This window comes from Passer montanus, unplaced genomic scaffold, assembly GCF_014805655.1.
Source record: "Passer montanus isolate IOZ18808 unplaced genomic scaffold, ASM1480565v1 scaffold3, whole genome shotgun sequence".
Lineage (NCBI taxonomy): Eukaryota > Metazoa > Chordata > Aves > Passeriformes > Passeridae > Passer > Passer montanus.
This window is the reverse complement of record NW_024367707.1, coordinates 8,157,372-8,171,769: the sequence shown is the minus strand read 5'-3', so window position 1 is coordinate 8,171,769 and position 14,398 is coordinate 8,157,372. Positions and strand designations below refer to the sequence as shown.

Sequence of the window (14,398 nt, the reverse complement as noted above, 5' to 3'; positions counted from 1 at the left end):
ACCACTGCCATCCCAGCACGAAGAAGGCTATGTACTGGAAGCTTCTTTTGCAAACATTATTACTCAAAGCAAGTTTTCCTTGCTGTAGTCCTGTAAATCCCTATAGAAAAGAGCACAGAATTTCTTGTGGCTTTCTATGAAAGGAGCTGGAAGTGAAGTTTTCATTGCCAATATTTAGCATTTTGGGAGAGTCCTATAATTCCACCAAAATAATCTCCTCTATGCCAATTTAAAGCTCAGAATATGGTTTTACTTTGAAAACTGATAGAATGCTTTCTCCCTTAACAAATCTCATGGCAATGTACATTTGCAACTCCTGTCTATTAACTCTGGCCACTGAAATGCATTTTTGCCCATATTAAGCCTTTTCAGCAGTACTGTGAAAGTTGATAATGGATGGAAAAAATAATTTCTTAGCCAGTGAATGAACTGTAAGGAGAGAAGAAGCTCACATGTCAATGAGAAAAGTGTTTAATTAAATTTAGATCAAAGATTGGTTTCTTCTCTCTGTTCCACATGTGCAAATTACAAGATTTAGAACAAAGTGCCTTTTTTTGACTGCTTCCTATGCCTGAGCGAGGAGCAAACCAGTATGGATTTCAGATCCAAAGGTTTGAAAGCTGACAAATTAAGAAAACCAAGTCAGTGAAGTCTAAAGTCTTAATTTCAGAGTATTTTTCAAAGTGTTTATTGAGTTCCTGAACTGGTGTCCACATCAGCTTATAGTAAGTAATATTGCATAAGTTTCTCACATTCATTTCATGTGTTTCCATGAGTATCAGCGAAATTTTAGAGAATGTAAATGAAGGCAGAAATTGCCTGAGCTGAGCATGATATCAATCCTTAAGAACATTTTCCTGCTCTTTAAATGGGGTCAGGGGGTGCATAAAAAAATCTTCATCTCTTGTGTATCAGACAAAAACCCAGTAATAGCAACAGTTCCATGTACATACATGGCTTAGAGACAGAACTCTCTATTGCTCCCCAGGATGTATCTACAACCATTTCAGGACAGCACAGGAGGCAGATTCATGGCTTTGCTCCCCTGGTGCTGAAGTGTGTAGAGCAGGTATTGTGTGGTGCACAGCACTGTGAGGTGCACGCTGAGCTGTTTGACAGACACTTCTCCCTGCTGAGTCCTGTGTTTTGTTTGCGTTCCCAAGTGAAGTTGCTGCCTGTTGACACATATGAGACCTTACTGGGAAAGCATCTGCCATATTTTGGTTTTTGATTTTTTATTAAGCCACGCTCCGGAGCAGGATGGTACTTTGCGGTAGTTTGAACTGGTTAATAGATCTTCAATTCTTTCTCATAATTTTGTGTCTGTGAGAGTTCCCAGAGCTCTCAGTCTCCTATTGAGGGGCCTGAAAATTCTCCTTGTTCTTTTGCTATGTTCGTTTGAATGGTATTTTGGACCTCAGAGTTTAGAACTAGGGAGTTAAGTCATGCAGTTTTGAGCTTCATATCACCAGTCAAAACCTTGCCAGCTAATAACCCTCTTTATTAGTCAACATCCATATTTTCATTGCCCAAGTCTCATCAATGTTTCAAAGAAATGGAAAGTACTAATTGTTCTATATTACATACTTCTTCCTTTTAAAGAATAAGGACAGCTGCAAAGGAGTCAAAATAAATTTATTTTGCTTGAAGTTAGTAGGATAAAGATTATTTTTTTACTGAGTCTTTACTCTGTCCATAATAAACTTTTCTGGTTTTTAACATTTATATATATGTTGAAGATAATTTTGGGGGTAAGGCCTATTGCACAATACTGATATTATAAATCATCTAAATGGAAGAACGTATGAAATGCTGAATGAGTACCTGATTCATAACATTTCTCGTATTTTAAGGACAGAACTTTGTATAATAAAAGAGGCTGCTGGAGCAATGGTTTAAACTAGGGATCTTCTGTCTGGTTTTGATTTTAGTCTGGGGATAATATTTGTTTACTATATTTCAGGAAAGACATTGTGAGTCAAGATAGTCATGCCACCTTCAGCCTCTCCTCATAGGGTCTTGAGGAGCAGCTCTTTGAGGAGTGGCTGAGGGCACTTGGTCTGTTCAGCCACAGAGGAGGAGGCTGAGGGAAAACCTCACTGTGGTTTCAACATCCTCACATGGGGAAGTGGGGGGCAGGCACTGATCTTTTCTCGCTGGTGACCAGTGACAGGACCCGAGGGAATGGCCTGAAGCTGTGTCACGGGAGTGACAATAGGTTCAATATTATAAAAAAGATTTTTCACCCAAAGGGTGGTTGTGCACTGGAACAGGCTTCCCTGAGAAGTGATCACAGCACCAAGCCTGGAGAGCTCAAGAAGAATTTTGACAATGCTCTCAAGCACATGGTGGGATTATCTTGGCCCCTGTGCAGGGCCAGGAGTTGGGCTTGGTGATCCTGATGGTCTCTTGCAACTCAGTTAATTCTGTGATTCTACTCATGCATTTGTCTAGCTTTTTCTGGTTTAGACCAGTTACACAGCTTTTTCTGAGTCCACTACAGGGATTTTAAAGTGTCAGAAAAGTCTGATTTCATGGAAATGCAACTGAGTAGAACACATTTATCTTATGCCATTGATTTTACAATAATTAAATATACTTTTATGACTAGTTTGAATTACTGGAAAACAGCAGCTATTAGATTAATTTTTGAAATAAAGGCTGTGCACGCTAAAGAGAGAGGAAAATGCTACTTACTGGAACAAGGTGTTTTATCCAGATAAAGCATTTCTTCATTAGTGACTACTTTTTCCTATCTTGTTCTTGCAAATTAAAAAATTCAGGAAGATAGTGGGAGAGCAACAGGTGAATATATAAACATTTAGACATCAACAGCAGGGGTTCTTTGGTTGTGATTTTTTTTGTAGCTGGTTTTTTTTGGTTTTGTGCTTGGCTTTTTACAGCAGTACTGTATAATGAAAAATACTTTCTCTTTTTATCTTCAGGAATAAAACAGAACACATTGTTCTGTCTTATACAATCATTTGAACATAGAAAAACATATTTCTTTTTCTTTTTGATTTCAAGTGGTTGGATACAAAAATGTCAAGACACTGAGAGGGGATATCTTCCTGATGAAAAGCCAGAAGGAATTTCTAGAGTGACAGCTCTCAAAACTGCCCTTCTTTAATCATACTCTGTCAGATATTTAGTGCATACTTTTTCATCTTCCACTTATCTTTCACTGAATTTGAATAGGCTAATAATTTGTGTAAGGATACAGTGGGGAATACTTTTAAATGTAAATATGAAAATTGCTATCTATTGCTAACTGCAGTCCCTGAGAGTCTTTCTGTTGACAGCAAATGTATGCTCATGGTCCTATGAGTTGGTTTGCAGTTTCTTCATCAATTATAACATCAATTGAGCATGGTTTCTGAAATATAATAAAAGGTGAGGCTTGGACAATGCATTTTTACTTTATTGATATTAATTTTCTATTTTTTTATGGTAAAACACTAGAGAAGCAATATCTTTTACTTTCTCCAGTGCTCACTTTGCTTTCAAAGTTTAAAAAAAGGCAGGAAATAGCAGTGTAGAGCTAACCTCTGTTATGAAACTAGCCAAGAATGTGCTTTCTCATTGCTAGAAACAAGGGATGGTGAAGTGGTATCTTAGCTTAGTGCACGTTCAGCTCAGGCTCAAGAGCACTGCATGTAATGCTAGGATACAAGGGATCAATCTAAAACTGAATTACAACATGAGATGTGGGGTTAATGGAGAGCCAATTTGAATTTAACATTTCTGAGCAGGTGTTGGTCTTCAGAGGTTACTAAATTATTTCAACTTTTTAACACTTTCATCATCTACCACCCCCAAAAATCTAAATGCAATCTAGAAATTATCAGAAAGAAAAAACTCCCTTATCTATAGGTACTGCTACGTCCATTATGCCAAATACTTTAAGTAATAGGCTGGCTGTCATGCCCTGGGTACAGAGAAGGGGAGTTGGTCACCAAGAACTGCAGAAGTGTGCTATCATCAGGTATAGAAAACATTTACAATGAAGATGATAGCCATTTTCTTTTTATTGAATTTCATTCCATGTTTTAAATTCAGTCTTTCTGATTGAATCCTTATTTACTAAAGATTATTCTGATTTTTATGGAGTTACAGGAAAGTGTACAGCAATAGTGCCTGTTAATGTTACCCTCATGACTGGATGGTGCAATACAGTGTGAATTAACTTGCTCAAAAGCTGCTGTTTTGTTAGTGATGCAGTTTGGGGGTGTAGGGCCATAGTTGTAAAAGATTAGTCTGTGATTACAGCAGTGTAATGCCATTTTCATGCGGAGTCCGTGGGTTTATATCTGAATAATAAACACATGGACTAAGTAATTTACTGACAATTAGCCTGATAACTGTTACAGGAAATGGCTTATGCACTTTAATACTTTAACTCCTTGGCAGCAAGGATCAGGTTTTCCCATATGTTCAAACCCATTGCTTACTTATGTTGCCCCTGAATTGACCAGTAATGAAATGTTTAAAAAACATGAATGGAAAACACTGAATAACATTTAAGGTGAAATAACTGTCACCAAGCTTAATAAATAAAAGCAGTTTTCATTCACATGATAAGAGGATCTGTCTGCAAAAGCTGACCCTTATCTAAACATATAAAAGTTAAAAAACATGAAAGGAAAACACTGAATAACATTTAAGGTGAAATAACTGTCACCAAGCTTAATAAATAAAAACAGTTTTCATGCACAAGATAAGAGGATCTGTCTGCAAAAGCTGACCCTTATCTAAACATATAAAAGTTAAAAAACATGCCAAAGATAAGCCTGGGACTGTAGCAATTTGTTCTCCAGTGGCTAACAACCTTCCCACCCCACTTCAGTTGGTAATAATTACTGGTCCTGAAGTCAGATATGGTGGATATCCTGTACTGGGCTTTTCTTCACAAAGGGCCAAGTTCAAAGGCTCAGAGGGCCAAGTCCAATGGAGACTCAAATCTGCTTCAGGCAGAGCAGCATGTCATAAGAGAGGGCACATTATTGGTGCATTCAGGTTTCAGGGCATGGGATGAGGATTCTTTATAGGAGAAGCACAACTACCGGGGCGCTTTTCAGATCTGGCCAGACCGCTGCACTCCCTACATATAGTTGCTTGAGATGTCCAAGCATATATTATTAGGAAGGTAAGCTTCTGTTTTATTTTCTGTCTTGAAACACATCTAAAACATCACAATGTTTTCAGATAAAGTCATGTACACACCTCATTGCACAGCAAGGTACTGCACAAGGATACCTACCCACAGGACATGGGGTTTATTTGGTTTTGGTTTATTTTTCTTCAACTGCAAAAATGAAGCTAAGGAAATGATGCTCAGTCTCTGCCCTAGGTATGCACATTTTCAGGCAGAAGGAGCCTTTTAACTGTGTTTCTTTTAAAACTGCTAGGGGAAAAAATAAAGGGCTATGGATGTTGCACTTCTTCCTCTCTTACTTTAATTTCAGGTTCTTTCTCAGAACATGAATAGGCTGGATGAGTTGCATGGCTAGTTAGGTTATGTCTAGGCTACTGACAAATGGGGCCAGACAGCGAGCTCAAGGCACCCCTGATTAGCTATGCTGCTTGGCTTTTTGCTCACCCCCTGGACCTCTTTCTGAGCTACCCACAGCCAGCTGCTTGCAAGGCAAGCCAGAAAGGCTGTGAGCACGCAGCAGGGTAAAGCACAAGCTAACCAGTGCTGCCTGGCATCCAAGCTGAGGATCAGTCCAGGTCTTCTTTTATTTATAAATGTTTAGCCACAGTCATCTGTATTGTATTGGTGTGTTGCCTTTATTCAGAACCAATTATTTAATTGAGAGACATCAATAGAATTGTCTCTTGTTATATTATTCTGCTGCCGTATAAACTGCAAAGGGTATTTAGGAAAAACAAATGTCAAAGCAGAGCCAAAGACCTTTCATATCAAAGGAGTAGATGCTATTGTTTTGATCATATTCTAATAGAAGTGTAATGTTTTTATCACATCCAGTGTCATGTTCACACTTAAATTTTCTATGCAGTTGAAGCCAAGGCCCTTGGGTCATTCATTAAGGATCTTGTGTTTTGGGTGTTTTAGAAAGCAGTTTATATTTGGAACATATAAAAACATGTACATTACATTTACTGTAAGTATATACATTTATATTCTACAACTCTATTTTACATGGTCACTAGAAAAATGAATTCATAAATCAGAAATATGCAGTTTTATTCAACAGATTCAATACTTTATTTTTTTCTTCTGTAGATTTCCATGGAATCCTAGAATGGTTTGGGTTGGAAGAGACCTTAAAGATCATCTAGTTCCAAACCCCCTGCCACAGGAAGGGACACCTTCCACTAGACAAGATTACTCAGTTCTCAGGTCAGCCTGGCCTTGAGAACATCCAGGCATGGGTCCTCCACAACTTCTCTGGGCAACTTGTTCCAGTGTCTCACCACCCTCACAGAAAAGAATTTCTTCCTAATATCTGATCTAAACCTATTCTCTTTCAGGTTAAAGACATTATCTCTTGTCCTGTCAATACATATCCTTGTAAAATACCCCTCTCCATCTTTCTTGTAGGCTCACTTTAGGAGGCTACTGTAAGGTCTCCTCAGAGCCTCGTCTTCTCCAGGATGAACAACCCCAACTCTCTTAGTCTGTTCCCGTAGAAGAGGAGTTCCAGCCCTCTGTCCACATTTGTGGCCCTTCTTTGGACCTGTTCCAACTAACCTGTGTCTTTCCTGTGCTGAGGGTGCCAGAGCTGGATGCAATATTTCATGTGGGGCCTCATGAGAGCAGAGCCGAGGAGGACAGTCTTCTCCCTCTCCCTCTCCCTCTCCCTGCTGCCCACACTGTTTTTCATGCAGGCCAGGACAGGGTTGGCTCTCTGGGCTGTGAGCACACATTGCTGGGTCACGTGCAAGTCGTTCTCCTCATCCCTTCTCTGCCCAGCCTGTGCTGGTGTTTGGCATCGCCCCACATACAGGACCTTGCACTTGGCCTGGTTAAACTTCATGAGGTTCACACAGGCCCAGCTCTCAAGCCTCTCAAGGACCCTCAGGATGGCATCCCTGCCCCCCAGTGTGCTGACCACCCCACCCAGCTGGGTGTACGAGAGCTCTTGCTGAGGGGGCACTCAGTGCCACTGTCCATGTCACTGACAAAGACATTAAGCAGCACCAGTGCCAGTACTGACACGAGCTGTTGGACCTGGACATTGAGCTGTTGACTGCAACTCTAGCAGGACTGATGAAAGAGGTTCCTGCTCTCCAGAGTGCCTCATCACCATGCTCAGGGCTCTAATCTTTCCTGTACTCCTCAGGCAGCTCCTGGCTCCACATGAACCAGCAGCAGCAGGTGACAGTGGGCTGTACCAGGGTGAACAGCTCACCTCTCTTGAGAGCACATGGAAGAGTCCCCCACTGTCCCTTTTCTCAGCTGCACAGGTTGTCACACAGGGAGCAGATGGAGTGCCTTACTCAGTTCCAGCAGCAATCCTGATCTGACAGGTCTTTCCTCTTCTCTCTCCAAAGCAGTGAAGTGGTTCTGTGATGGCACCCCAGCCTCCAGGGGAAGTCCCTTCATCCTGCAGGTCCTTGCCTGTCCAAACTTCCATTCTTCTTCATTACTTCCAGTGCCTCATCACCATGCTCAGGGCTCTAATCTTTCCTGTACTCCTCAGGCAGCTCCTGGCTCCACATGAACCAGCAGCAGCAGGTGACAGTGGGCTGTACCAGGGTGAGCAGCTCACCTCTCTTGAGAGCACATGGAAGAGTCCCCCACTGTCCCTTTTCTCAGCTGCACAGGTTGTCACATAGGGAGCAGATGGAGTGCCTTACTCAGTTCCAGCAGCAATCCTGATCTGACAGGTCTTTCCTCTTCTCTCTCCAAAGCAGTGAAGTGGTTCTGTGATGGCACCCCAGCCTCCAGGGGAAGTCCCTTCATCCTGCAGGTCCTTGCCTGTCCAAACTTCCATTCTTCTTCATTACTGCCCCCCTCTCTCTCTGTGTGTGGGGGGCAGTTCTTGACTGTGGGTACATGTAAATCTCTGATTAAGTAGTTCAAAAATGTATGTATGACAATTCAGCTTCCAAATAAGCATTTCACAGTCTTTCACAGAAATGTGTGATTTTAAGTCTGCAGAGAGGAGCCCCCCAGATGATGCAGACAGGGTGGTACAGGGTCTGGCAGAACTCTAACATGAAGGATGCACCATGTATGGCATAGTGACCTGTCAATGTCATAAACACCAAGGCCATTATTAAAATTCTAAATTTATACAAATATAAAGGCTCTGGAAACTGTGCAAGATCTAAGACATACAGTACATGAGAGAGAAGTGCAATTTACCAAGCATTCAGTTACTTATGAAGGTTAAGTAAGAGCAGTCTAGTGGCTTATTTGAACTGTGCCAGCTACCAGCAATCCTCAAGTATTGCCAGGGAATGAAAACGTTATGATTAACCCTGATGCATCAACTTTCATGAGTCAATAAAAGAAGAAAGCATTTAAAATAGGACTTGTGGAATATGAGTCCACAAACAAACCCCATACCCCCTCTCCAGAAATCACTGATCCACCTGCTTTGTAACTCTTGGCAGTGCATTACTGTTTTACTTAAAGTTTCTCAGATTCTGTCAGTTTTGCTCTCAAGTGTGCACAGAAGTGCCCCAGTCTGCTTCACAGAGCACCCACCTCTCTCCTAACCCAAATTTAGACTCTCTGATGAGGCACTGCTCCACCTCCATCTCCCTTTATGGACCAGGCATCTCAGAGCCTGCCTTATATTCCACAGGAAAAAGATTCCTCTCAGTGTGGATCTGGAATCACTTAACATGCCATGCTGCCACCCCCAAACAAATGGTGTCTTCTGGGTGGCCTGCCATCCTCTACAATACATAGAAGATTTTCTGGCCCAGTTTTCCCTTGGCTTAAAGAGTTCTCCCTCTGATCCAAAGGAGTATAAATGATTCTGAGAGGTATATTTTGAAACAAAGAATTCAAACCTGACTAAGCCAGGAAAAAATTGCAAAGGGAATCTGACCTTTCAACCTTTCAATGTAGCTGCTTGTCTGAGAAAGGAGAGCCTTTACTCTTGACCACTTTGATGAGATGCACAGAAGTGTCTGTTGTAGGCAGTACACCTTAGGGACAGCTGACATGACTGTTACAGAAAATGTGGTAAGGACAGGGTCTGAGAAACAGCGCTTCTCTCACATTTCCTGATGATTGCCACAACCATTAAGATAGAAGTATTTTAGCAGTAACCACAGCTGCACTTTAGGATGAATCCCACCTCCTCTGAATAAGAGTGAGAGACATACCATCCCATTTGCCTAGAAATCCAGAGCATTGTAGCCTAAAAGATGCAAGTCAGCATCCCCTCAATCTGAGACAGGCATAGAAACTCTTAGAAAGGAACCTTTCACATGAAATCTCTCAATATTTTGTTATTGACCAAAAAAGAGATTGTATTTTAGAAGGAAAAACTGAAATTCTTGACTGATTTTTCAGTGTAAGGTTGAATATGCTGATCTGGTGCAGAGTGGTCTGAGCAGTGGATCCTGAAAGGAGGTGCCTCATACCCACTGAGAATCACAGTTTCTGGAGGGCACGCAAAGAGCCCCTTGCAGATTTCTTGCTCTCTGCAAGTAGAACCCTGCTGTGCTGAAGGATCATGTTCTGCCCCATGGACCACATGGCTCCTCCTCAGGGGCCTGGGTATTCTGCACCAAAGCAGCAGCCACTGCAACTTCTTCTGCCTGCCATGGGACTGTGATTTTTTTGGCTGTAACAAACAGTGGGCTGTCCAGGGAAGCACAGTAGCAGAATGATGCTCTTCTCCCAAAGCTAATAATCTCTACCTGTGTATTTCTGAGTCTCCAAAGCCCAGGGCTGCAGAGAAGCAACTGGGCACAGCTGTGACTGGCTGAATTTTGGGCACTCTCCATTAAGGAAGGGTAACCAACACTCAATTGATTCATGCTGCACAAACGAACTCCTTGCTCCTCCACCCCAGGAACACAACTACGGGTTATCTCCCTTGCTTTTGTCCTTGGGGAAATATATCTGAGAAAAGGCTAAATGCTTTCCTTAAACTGACATAATTAGTCAGAGAAAACCTAGGATTACAATTTACCGGATCGATACTCATTATGTTAGGCTTCCTCTAATGCCAACACTCCTGATGTGTGCTGTTTTTATGTCTATGTCTCAAGCTATGAAACTACTGTATCAGAACTACTGTATTGCTATTTCTTCTTGCACTGTTTACTATGTCTGATAAAGTATTAGTGCTAAATAATAAATAAAACAACAGAGCAGCTTGCTCAGAAGGCTGCTATAAACTCTCACACCGCAATTTAAATCAGCTGTTGAAGAGATGCTAATTACATGCATGGTGCCAAAGCAGGAGCATATGTAAAAATTCCTTTTTTCCAGTTGTGAATTTGCCTATTGTTGTGCATGTGTTTATGCACAGGCAATAGGCAAATTCCCCCTCATGTTAAACTAAAATGGAGTGTGTATTTACTCCATATAAGTTTCAGACTGCAGCAATTTTCCTCTCCAGAGAGTGATATCCCATCAGATGGAGCAGTCTGAGGTGTTAAAGCCTTTGGTCAGTCTGGTTCTAGGAAACATCCAAAAATAAGCATTTGGGAGAATGTTTCAGCTCTTTGACTTTGTACCTCTGCAAATAATTTTGCACTCTTTGGCTTCATACCCCTGAGAGTTTTGGTTTTTGTCACACTTCAGAGGGGTGTTTTGTGTGAGGCAAAGCACACACAATCTGTTAAAACCAGATTTTAACTCCGTGGGTTTTTAAAAATAAAATATAAATTTGACTTATCAAAGTTAAATATAATTAGGGATAGATTCAATTTAGATGAATAAGTTCCTCAGTGTGGACACAGTCTCATTTGGATGACTTTGTAGAAGACCTCTGCTCAGCATGACTGCTAGTGGTAGAAGCCAGAAAAAGATCATATGTCCTGACCCTGCAACATGGTTTATGTCAGCAGAGCCTATGTGAAAGCCACATGGTGCTCCTCACAGCAATGCAGTGAACATCCTGCACCAAAGGAGCAGATTTGGTATTGATAAAAAGTAAGGCAGTCAGATTTGGTATTGATAAAAAGTAAGGCAGATGCTTATTTTTTAGGCTGGCAAAGAGTTCTCATTCCACTCCCATTCTTCCAGTCATTTTATATATACAAAGAACAGATGACTGAAAAAAATGCTTTTGAAAGACGCCAAAGAAATATCTCAGGGATGTCTTGCAGCAAAAACACAAATTATTTCTTGTATTTAGGATGTGGGATTCAAGATAGGATATTCCCCAAAGGAAAGGAGATGTGTGAAGGAGAGGGATAGGAGGCTGAGTTAAACAAGAAACGGATCAGCTGGTGGGAACATTGAAGATGAGAGTCAGTATGGAGGAATTAATTTCAAAATCATCTTCTGCACACATTGTGTGAAAATGAGTTTAATTGTAAGGAGGTAAAAAATAGGAAATACTTAAAAAGAAAAGGAAAGTTTTATTTTATTAGTGCAAGATCTGATGGGTATTTGTGTCATGTCTCTGACCTGTTGCTGATTGACATCCATACCAGCTCCTGACAATTTCTGTTGTCACTTGTCCCTATCACTGAGCCATCCTATTTGTCTAAATCCCATTGTTCACCTGTGTCCCATGTATCATTTGGTGTATAATTCCATATCAGCCATAAATCAATGTCTGCTCTCTAATATTAGTCACCCAAACTGCTTTTATAATTCAAGTCCTGCATATGCCTTCAGACAGTAAAACAAGGAAGATTACGGAGAAAAGCTGGTAGAATTGTTAAATAAAGGGAATGTCTGAGGCTCAGAGGAACAAGAAGGGAGTTAAAATGGATTCTGAGTCCTCTCTGTAGCCACAGGGATAGGTATTGTCTAAACCAGTATTTGAGATTATAGCTGTTGACACTTATAGCTGAGCTTCCATTAATTTCTGCAACACAAGATCAGAATCACAGAGAAGGAACAGAGTAAGACATATTTATAGAGAAATGAACAAAGTAACATTTCTTTTAAAAGAAATATTTTGAAATGTATGCCAAAAGAGAGTAATCAGTTCATTCTGACTTAAAATAGAAACCTAGGTTAGTAGCAACATTTTAATATTATATCTTTCTTTTCTTCTTTCTTTCATTAAGTAGATCTTCCCTCCTGCCTTCTCTTCATATTTATATCTTGTGGTTCCATGCAGTCTCTTAGATGAGTTGGCTACCCTGGCTTCATAAAACATTGTTAATAAGATTACCCAGAAGGAGTTTTTCTGACCCTATTCTGGAGTGCAGATTTCATGATTTCATGACTGTAGATGAAATACCATCTTTTGTTTAACTACATTCAGGAGTGTCCCAGGCCTCTGCACATGTTATGCTGTTCCCATGCCAATCAGCAGGGAAGAGCTCTGTTTTTATTAATGCAGAGCAACAGAGCAGTTTCTCAGGATCAGGTGTGAGGAGCATCTCTGCTGAGAGCCACTTCAGTGAGCACTGTTTTGTGATAGGAAGAGAAATAGAGGTCCAGATCTTTTCACGTCAGAAGAAAAGCAAAAAATTCCTTTTGCCCAAATACTGTCCATTGCTCTATTGCATTGGAAGAAGGAGAACTTTAGAAAGAGATGCCTTGAGAAGAGGTGCTTGTCATGACTTGAAAATATGAAAGATTAGTGGAAAGCTCAGACAAAGAAAAACAATTTGATGGACATATGAAAGATTAAGGATTGATTTGAATCTTCTCAAAGTTGACATAAATTCTAAAGAACTTTCCACTCTAATCTTGTAGTTCCAGTGGGAAGTTTCTGTAAGATTTCTGATTCACTGTTTTTTAGCCTTCCACTGTTCCATTTGCACATGGAACACTTTAGCTCTGGGAGTGGCTGCACCCAGTCACAAGTGTTGCTGAGGGTTGTGTAGTAATATCTGAGTGAGCTCTCAAGTGATTTTCTCAGAGATGTGCTGCACAACACTGCAGTGATATAGAGCTCAGTACGAGCTATGATGTCTGGGGTTAATGGCCTCCAGTGAATTCCAGCCTGCCGTGACTACACTGGTGCCATCCCTCAAACTCCCTATGTGAAAGCCAGCTCCAGCACATTTGTACAGTCCATTGTGACTGCTGGGGCTGTATATCCTCTGCAGACCAGCTCAGGTTATATGGGTAAATCAAGAGCATGTCACCTGTTTAACAGGCTTTTCTTTTCTGAACTCCTGGTTTGTGAAGGGAAATGAAATAGTGCCTGAAAATTGTTCTTGTTCAGTGTCTATTAGGTAACCAGTGTGGATATATCCCACTGTAACCCAGAGCTGACAGTAATGTATGTTTCTGTTATCAGCCTCAGCAGAAAGAGTCAGGGAAGAATGAACACATCATATAGACTATCCTGTAATGCCAAATGCAGAACTGAAGAGGCTTTGTAGAGTGAGTCTTACCTTCCTCTGCCAGAACTGGGTCTGTGGACAAAAGCATTCACTGAATGTGAAGCATGCCAATCCAACAATTTTCACAAGAGCTTTAAGGCACAAAAAAGTCCATCTTAGCAGGGATTCTCCTTCCTTGAAATTTTGATAGGATTTTACCAGCATGACTCCAGTTACATTCAGCAATAGTCCCACAGCTGAAAACTCACATACCACTTCAGGAATTGACTATTCACTGTTTGAGCTCAAGCTGTGTCAATGTATATATATAGAGATGGCTTTAACAGTACTTACTCCGGAGAATTTTCTTTCTGTGACTCTTCCTGTGATCACCTGTACCTGACAATCACTGGAGTATTTGTCTTGGGAGGCCTCAGTGGTATTTTGCTGAAGAAGAGTTTTCAATTCTGCAATATCACATGCCCTTCTTACATCTGGGTCATCTCATAGGGCCACATTCTTGCTTAGATGCTTTCTCAAGCAAGTGAAGGGAAGCAGCTTAAATCTTGATGTAAGAGTAGAGTTCTCTTTTTGTTTGTTTGTTCATACATATTTGTATGTGCACTTCTGGAAAGAGGCAGCTAGAACTAGGGAAGAATTGTACTTTCTGCTATCATGCTTCCTTCTGATTCCATCCAGCATTGCCTCTATAGCTCACCTGCTATGGGTAGGACACGTTGTGTCTCCCCCCGTCTGAAAGATACCATTTTCATAAATGGTATTGCTCACATGTATTTCTCAGACACTTGGTAATTCTTAGACTGAGTAATATCGATGGGAATGAGTCCTAAAAAGATTTTAGACACCTAAAGATCTCTCCAGGTTTTTCTCTGATTCTGTAAGTGCTTTTGTGACCCTTAGCTTCAGTCCGTTGGTTATAAATATATATTGATTACACAAAATACAATTCTGAGTTTTCAATGCAACAGTAAGCACCCAAAAT

The 14,398-nt window shown here is 40.9% G+C and overlaps 1 protein-coding gene across 7 annotated transcripts in view; it reads left to right on the top strand.

Moving 5' to 3' along the window:
* The window catches only part of GLRA2 (glycine receptor alpha 2), a 123,640-nt gene that overhangs the window by 3,578 nt on the left and 105,664 nt on the right, over positions 1 to 14,398 (top strand). The gene's annotated exons all lie outside the window — the stretch shown is intronic.